This window comes from Echinops telfairi, unplaced genomic scaffold (genome assembly GCF_000313985.2).
Source record: "Echinops telfairi isolate 266 unplaced genomic scaffold, ASM31398v2 ScPeMD7_6;HRSCAF=24_1, whole genome shotgun sequence".
Taxonomy (NCBI): domain Eukaryota; kingdom Metazoa; phylum Chordata; class Mammalia; order Afrosoricida; family Tenrecidae; genus Echinops; species Echinops telfairi.
The window spans coordinates 11,852,693-11,859,359 of NW_022103903.1; the positions used below are offsets into that span (position 1 = coordinate 11,852,693).

Consider the following 6,667-nt stretch of genomic DNA (forward strand, 5'->3'; position numbering starts at 1 on the left):
AATTCAAATGCACCAATTCTTCTCGTGTCTTCCTCAGTCATTGTCCAACCTTCACATTCATAGGAGGTAATGGAAAACACCATGGCTTGGATCAGACACACCTTAGTCCTTAAAGTAACATCCTTGCTTTTCAATACCCTAAAGAGGTCTTGTGCAGGAGGTTCACCGAATGCAAACTGTCTTTTGATCTCTTGTCTGCTGTTCCCATGCACACTGATTGTGGATCCAAGCAAGACAAAGCCCTTGACAATGTCAACCTTTTCTCCATTTACCATGATGTTTCCTATTGGTCCAGTTGTGAGAATTTAGGTCTTCTTTACATTGAGAAGTAGTCCATGCTGAAGGCTGGAGCCCTGGATCTTCATCAGAAAGGGCTTCAAGTCCTCCTCACTTTCAGCAAGCAAGGTATAGCCTTGATTAGCCACTCCATCTATTAAATATAATTTTGGAGGGAGGGGAAAATGAGGACCTGCTGTCAGGGGCTTAAGTGGAGAGCAAATGTTTTGAGAATGTTGAGGGCAATGAATGTACAAATGTGCTTTACACAATTGATGTATGCATGGCTTGTGATAAGATAAAACAATTTTTTAAAAAAGGAGGAGCAGATACCAAGGGCTCCAGTAGAAAGAGAATGTTTTGAAAATAATAATGGCAACAAATGTGCAATTGATGTATGGATTGTTATAAGAGCTGTAAGAACTCCCAATAAAATGATCTTAAAAAAAATTATTTACTTTCAAGCCTTTAAGTCCCCAGAAGCAACAAAGCCCACATGGAATAGCCCACCAGCATGTGTGATCATGAAGGTCGAAGGGACAAGGCTTAAAGCACCAAAGGCGGTGGGGCGGTGGGAGAGAATTATATAATCGTGAATGAGGGTAGCTCGTGATGGGGACCCAATGCTCATCTGTGGACAACTGGACATACCTTGCAGAAGGGGTAGTGGGGAGGAGATGAGTACTCAGGGTTCAGTATAGAAATAATGAAACTCACAACCTTCTTCTAGTTCTTAAATGCTTCCTCCCCGCAACCACCATGATCCCAATTCTACCTTGAAAACCTGGTTAGACCAGAGGATGCACAGCAGTACAGATGGGAACTGGATATACAGGGAATCTAGGACAGATGAGCCCCTCAGGACCAGCGATAACAGTGGAGATACCGGGAGGGAAGGGGGCGTAAAAATGAGGAATCAATCACAAGGATCTACATATAACCTCCTCTCTGGGGGATGCGCAACAGAAGGGTGGGTGAAGGGAGACCCAGGGCAGTGTAAGATAAGATATAATAATAATTTATAAATTATTAAGGGTCCACGAGGGAGGGGGGAGCAGGGAGAGAGGGGGAGGGGTAAAAGGAAAATGAGGAGCTAATTTCAGGAACCCAAGCGGAAAGCAAATTTTGAGAATGATGAGGCAACGAATGTATAAGTGTGCTTTACACAATTGATGCATGTATGGATTGTGATGAATTGTATGAGCCTCAATAAAATGATTAATTAAAAAAAAGAAAAAAATGTATTGGCATGTAATTCACATACAGTTTAGTGTATAATTCACATATCATACAATGAAATCACATGATTTTTAACACTATAAATGAAGTTATATGATATGTGAATTATATGCCAATAAAACTATTTTCAGAAACATGTAGGCAATGGTTATACTGAATAGGAAATAACAGGCAAAGGAAAGGGTGAAATGCCTCATTGGAGTCACCACAAGAAACAACTGAGTATTGAAGAGGAACATAATTAATAGTGTGAGCCAAAGTGTTCTTCCCAGAAATTTAGCTTATAATTGAGTCCGTGTCCTCCTAGCAACAAAAAGAGAGTTCTAATCATAAGATGCATTAGAAAAAGAAACCCAGGTAAAAACAATTTCTAGGAAAATTCAGACTTCATTTGAGTCATGCTCAGAGTAAAGAGGAACCACTGATGGGAACATTTGATATTTAAATGTGAAGTATGGCATACACAGGGAATGCAGAATGCATATAGTGCATTATTGTCCATCTGTATTCATAATCAAGATCAATAAAGAGTTCTAAAGAGTTTAGAAGCAAGAACAAGAAGAAAGGTCTAATGAGAATTGACATTTCATACTTATATTTCCATGATAGCTAGCAATCTATGCATTGAAAACTGGCCTATAAATGTATTGCAGATGTGTTTGGAAAACAGATTTCTAAGCTGGAAGAGGTTAATTAAAAATATTTACATCATACTTACCTGGCAGGGGAGATACCATGATCACGAAGGTGGTTATCCCAAGGCGAGGCTTAGCCATTGCACTCCGGATGTGCTGACCCCTGCGATTTCCTCAAATGTGGGAAACTCAACTGCATAATTTGTGGTAGTGGGGGACTGTGTTCACGCTCTCCCCTTAAAAAAATATTTACACCAAAAGAAAATATCATGAGGTTTTTCACAATATTTTCTATCACTCATGATTAGTTCATGTGATGGTACTAAATGCTAATGAAATAGAGTTTCTGCATTATCTCAATTATTTGCTGTGCTTTCTAGGCACATGAACTGGTGCTAATTAGCAAAGGCTGGTTGAATATACATCATTTGGCTAACATTTAATAAAAATGAAAGTCTTTTGACTAATGGTAAGATTAGTATTTGGTTACTCTTCCAAGTAAATGTATTTGTTCCCAGAAATTTGAGCAATGGGAAAATGACATTTAAACCCTTTTTTTTTTTCAAATGGAAGACACTGTTTTGTGAAAATTCATTTTCAAATATCCTGGAAAGTAAAAATTTCCAAGGAATTATGAGACGCAAAAGACTATGAGCTGAAAAATATGGGCTTCAGATGATTTTACTGACATTTTCTAAAGATGAGGTTGATTCATCTTTAATATCAATTTTGAGGGTGTGTATTTAAATGAAGAATGATATTCTTAAAAAAGACCCTCTTTGTTATTTTTAAGTTAATCAACACTTTTTGAGTATTATAAATTTATTTTTGTACCTCCCTCCCTTTATATATGTTTGAATCCTAATATCTGTACCTATGGAAGTAAACCCCTTTGAGTAGTGTTTTCTTCATAATGTGAATAAGGTCTATAAACCTATGTCTGTCCTAAGCATAATAATTTCTGAGTTATAACAAAAGAGGGTCTTAGACTCAGAATCCAGAAAGCATCACAGGAATATAGATGAGATTTGAAGATTGCCAATAAACCAAGATACACAGGGACTACAGAACCTGAAAATACTCATATATATAAAATTTCCTCTAGAGCAAATAGCATGAGTTCTGTCCCCCAACTAATTACCTTGCATTCTGATTTCTATTCTAATAAAATCTCTTAATTTTGGAGTAGCACAAATCAAATGGAAAAACAGATGAATTAAAAATTTCAGAGTTCCTTGAGAAGAAAAGTCAAATATTAAAATAAAATATGCAAATACCTAGAGTTGGAAAACCAAAAAGGAAGATCACATTCAGTATAGCTTAAATTGAAAACCCAAGAAACTCAAGAAAAACTTCAAACTTTAAGTTATAATCTTGAAAGTTTCCATGAGCAAAAAATTCAAAACAAGTTGGAAAGAAAACACAGCCATGACACCAAAAAGAATGATTTAATATTCCACCATTTCAAGGGGCAGCTTATGAGCAAGAAGTAGTAGTGCCAAAGGAAGAAATTCAGCCTGCACTGAATGCATTAGCCAAAATCAAGCCTCCAGAAATTGATGAAATACCAGCTGAAATGTTTCAACAAACTGATGAAGCACAGGGAACACTCACTCATCTATCTATACCAGGTGTGTTAGAGAACATTAGAGAAAGAAATCCACAGAAACTCAAGTATAAGAGCGTTTTATATAAAGCTTAAATGCACATCAAGAAAACATCCCAACCCAGTGCTGACCAAGCCCACAAGTCCAACATTAGCCCATTGTCCCATATGTCCAACACCAATTCACAAAGTCCTCCTCCATCTCACAAAACAGACACAATGATGCCAACTGCAGGTGGAAAGCCGAGTCAGTGAATGTGTAAGCATCTCAGCGCTGACAGGGGTCTCCACATGGCTGCTCCAGCACCCAGGGCTGCATCGGAGTAGGTCCATGTGGCTTCTCCTCAGGGACGTCTTGCAGGAAGTGAGCCTTGTGAGTTGAAGCAGGGAACTGGCTAAGGCAGCTGCACCCTGGTCCGACCATCACAAAGCAAGAGACCCGAGAACTAGAAAGGCGAGGCTCACTGAGTCATTTATCCCTCCACCCTTCAATTAACCCCACATGTGTTTATTGGCCAGGTAGGCACATTAAATATTAATTATCTCTCCAGAAAATTGGTAGACAGCTACTTGAATGACCTACTGACTGGAAGAGATCTATCTTTGTACCTCTTCCAAAGAAAGGTCACCCAACAGAATGAGCAAATTATAAAACAATGTCATTGCTATTTCACTCCAGTACAATTTTGTTGAAGAGCACACAACAACGGTGGCAACAGTACATTGACAGGGAGCTGCCAGTCTCAGGCCAGATTCAGAAGAGGACCTCTGGAACAAAGTATATCATTATTGATCCCAGATGGATCTTGGCTGAACCTAGAGAATATCAGAAAGATGCCTTCTTCTATTTTATTGGCTATGGCAAGGCATTGACTGTGTGGGCTAAAATAAACCATGGATAAGCTTAAGAAGACTGGAAATTTCAGAACATTTCATCCTGCTCATTTGGAACTTGTATAAGGATCAAGAGGCAGTTGTGTGAATCCTCTCACAGTACTTGTTCAATCTGTATGCTGAGCACATAATCAGAAAAGCTATCTAATAATCAGAGAAGAATGTGGCATTAGGATCGGAAGAGGGTTAATAACAATCTGTAATGTGCAGATGACACAATCTTGCTTGCTGAAAGTGAGGAGGAATTGATGTACTTTCTGATGAAGATCAAGGATTAGTATGGATTGTAAAGAAGATCAAAATCCTCTTGACTAGACCAATAGGTAACATAAGAATAAATGGAGAAAAAGTTGAATTTTATGGCTTTTCTCTTGCTTGGACCCACAACCCATGCTCCTGAAAGCAGCAATCAAGAGATCAAAAGATGTGTTGCAACAGATAAATCTGCTGCCTCTGAAATCTGCTGCCTCTTTAGAGTATCGAAAAGCAAGGCCGTTACTTTGAGAATTAAGTTATGCCCAACCCAAGCCCTGGCAGTTTCCACTGCCTCATATGCAAGTGAAAGTTGGACATTGAGTAAGAAGGACCGAAGAATAATTGATGTGTTTGATTGTTGCTCTGGAGATGAATATTCAAAGTATTATGAACTGCCAAAAATGACAAACCACTCTGTCTTGGAAGAAGTACCCCCAGAGTGCTCCTTAGAGGTATATTGTCAAAAGAGACCAGTCCCTGGAGAAGGACATTATGTTTGGTAAAGTGGTGGGTCATCGAACAAAGGAAGGCCATCAAGGAGATGGATTGATATAGTGGCTACAACAATGGGATCAGCGCAGGACCATTTCTCAGAATGTGCAGGGCAAGTAGTGTGCATAGGCTCACGAGGAGTCTGACCCGAGTCAGTGGTACCTAACAACAACAAACTGAGAACATAATTTTGTGGTATTTCTCTCACAGTAGCACTAGAAAGCTAAGGCAAGGGCTGCTTAGCTTCCCTTCAAATCACTGAAAATACAATAATGAACACAACTGAGCTTGTGACTTCAAGTTCATCCTCTTACTGGGAAAGATGACCCCAAATGCATGCAAACATACATATATACACACATGTGTGTATACATACACATATGCATGTGTACACACACATTTATACACACATGTCAGTATATGCTTCAAGATTATAGAAAAGTTGAATAATAAAAATAATGAATAGTAAAAATTTTCCCCGTGAACATCTCGAAACTTTGTCATATATAATATCATAAAGTAACAAGCTTAAAGGAGAAAATAAAGACAATTGGCAAGAGAGGTTATTTCAATGTGGCTAGTTGAAAATTCTGAAGAACTGTTTGAATCACGATTAGAATGATGAAAAGAGACAGGAAAATTGAGAGGCTGGGTGATAAAACATTACATAGAAGGAATAGTATTTGAAACAATCTTAAGCCAAGAACCAGCTTTTCCTATTTGCAGTATGGAAAAAGGGCTAGCGCACCTTATTTCACAAGACACAGAAATGCAAAGTTTGCAAAGAGTTTAAATAATTGGAGTATCTTTGGGCTTACCTAAGTAGAAATGCTCACACTGGGTGATTTTCCATTGTTTGACCTAATCATCAAGAGCATAGCTAGTTTTCCCCTTCTTTCAACATTTCTCCTTAAGGTGTGGGTTTGCTTTAACTTTTGAGTTATCCCTTCAAGGTTCCCTCACTTTGTGGTTGTAGAATAAATGCAGCCGCTTCCATTTCCAACTTCATAGAGCATGAACTTTTTCAATTCTTGAATGTCTTTTAAACGGGTGAGGAGGAACATTTTCAGAAGAGTTTTGAATCTTTCCTCATATGTTACCAACCAAAAATTTCCAATGACTAATTCTGAGCTAACCATTCATGATCAGACTAGAACTACTCGTAGGCGAATCATGTACACCTCTAAATTTATCTGATCTTCATGAGCACGCGCTTCACGTCCTGTTCACTTTTTGCCAGCAAGGTTATGTTAGTTGCGTATTACAGGTT

At 38.4% G+C, this 6,667-nt stretch overlaps 1 non-coding gene across 1 annotated transcript; it reads left to right on the forward strand.

Moving 5' to 3' along the window:
- Positions 1 to 2,225: 2,225 nt before the first annotated feature.
- Positions 2,226 to 2,389, forward strand: LOC115868127. The gene has a single exon (XR_004045435.1). It is a non-coding gene; the product is annotated as a U1 spliceosomal RNA (small nuclear RNA).
- Positions 2,390 to 6,667: the final 4,278 nt, after the last annotated feature.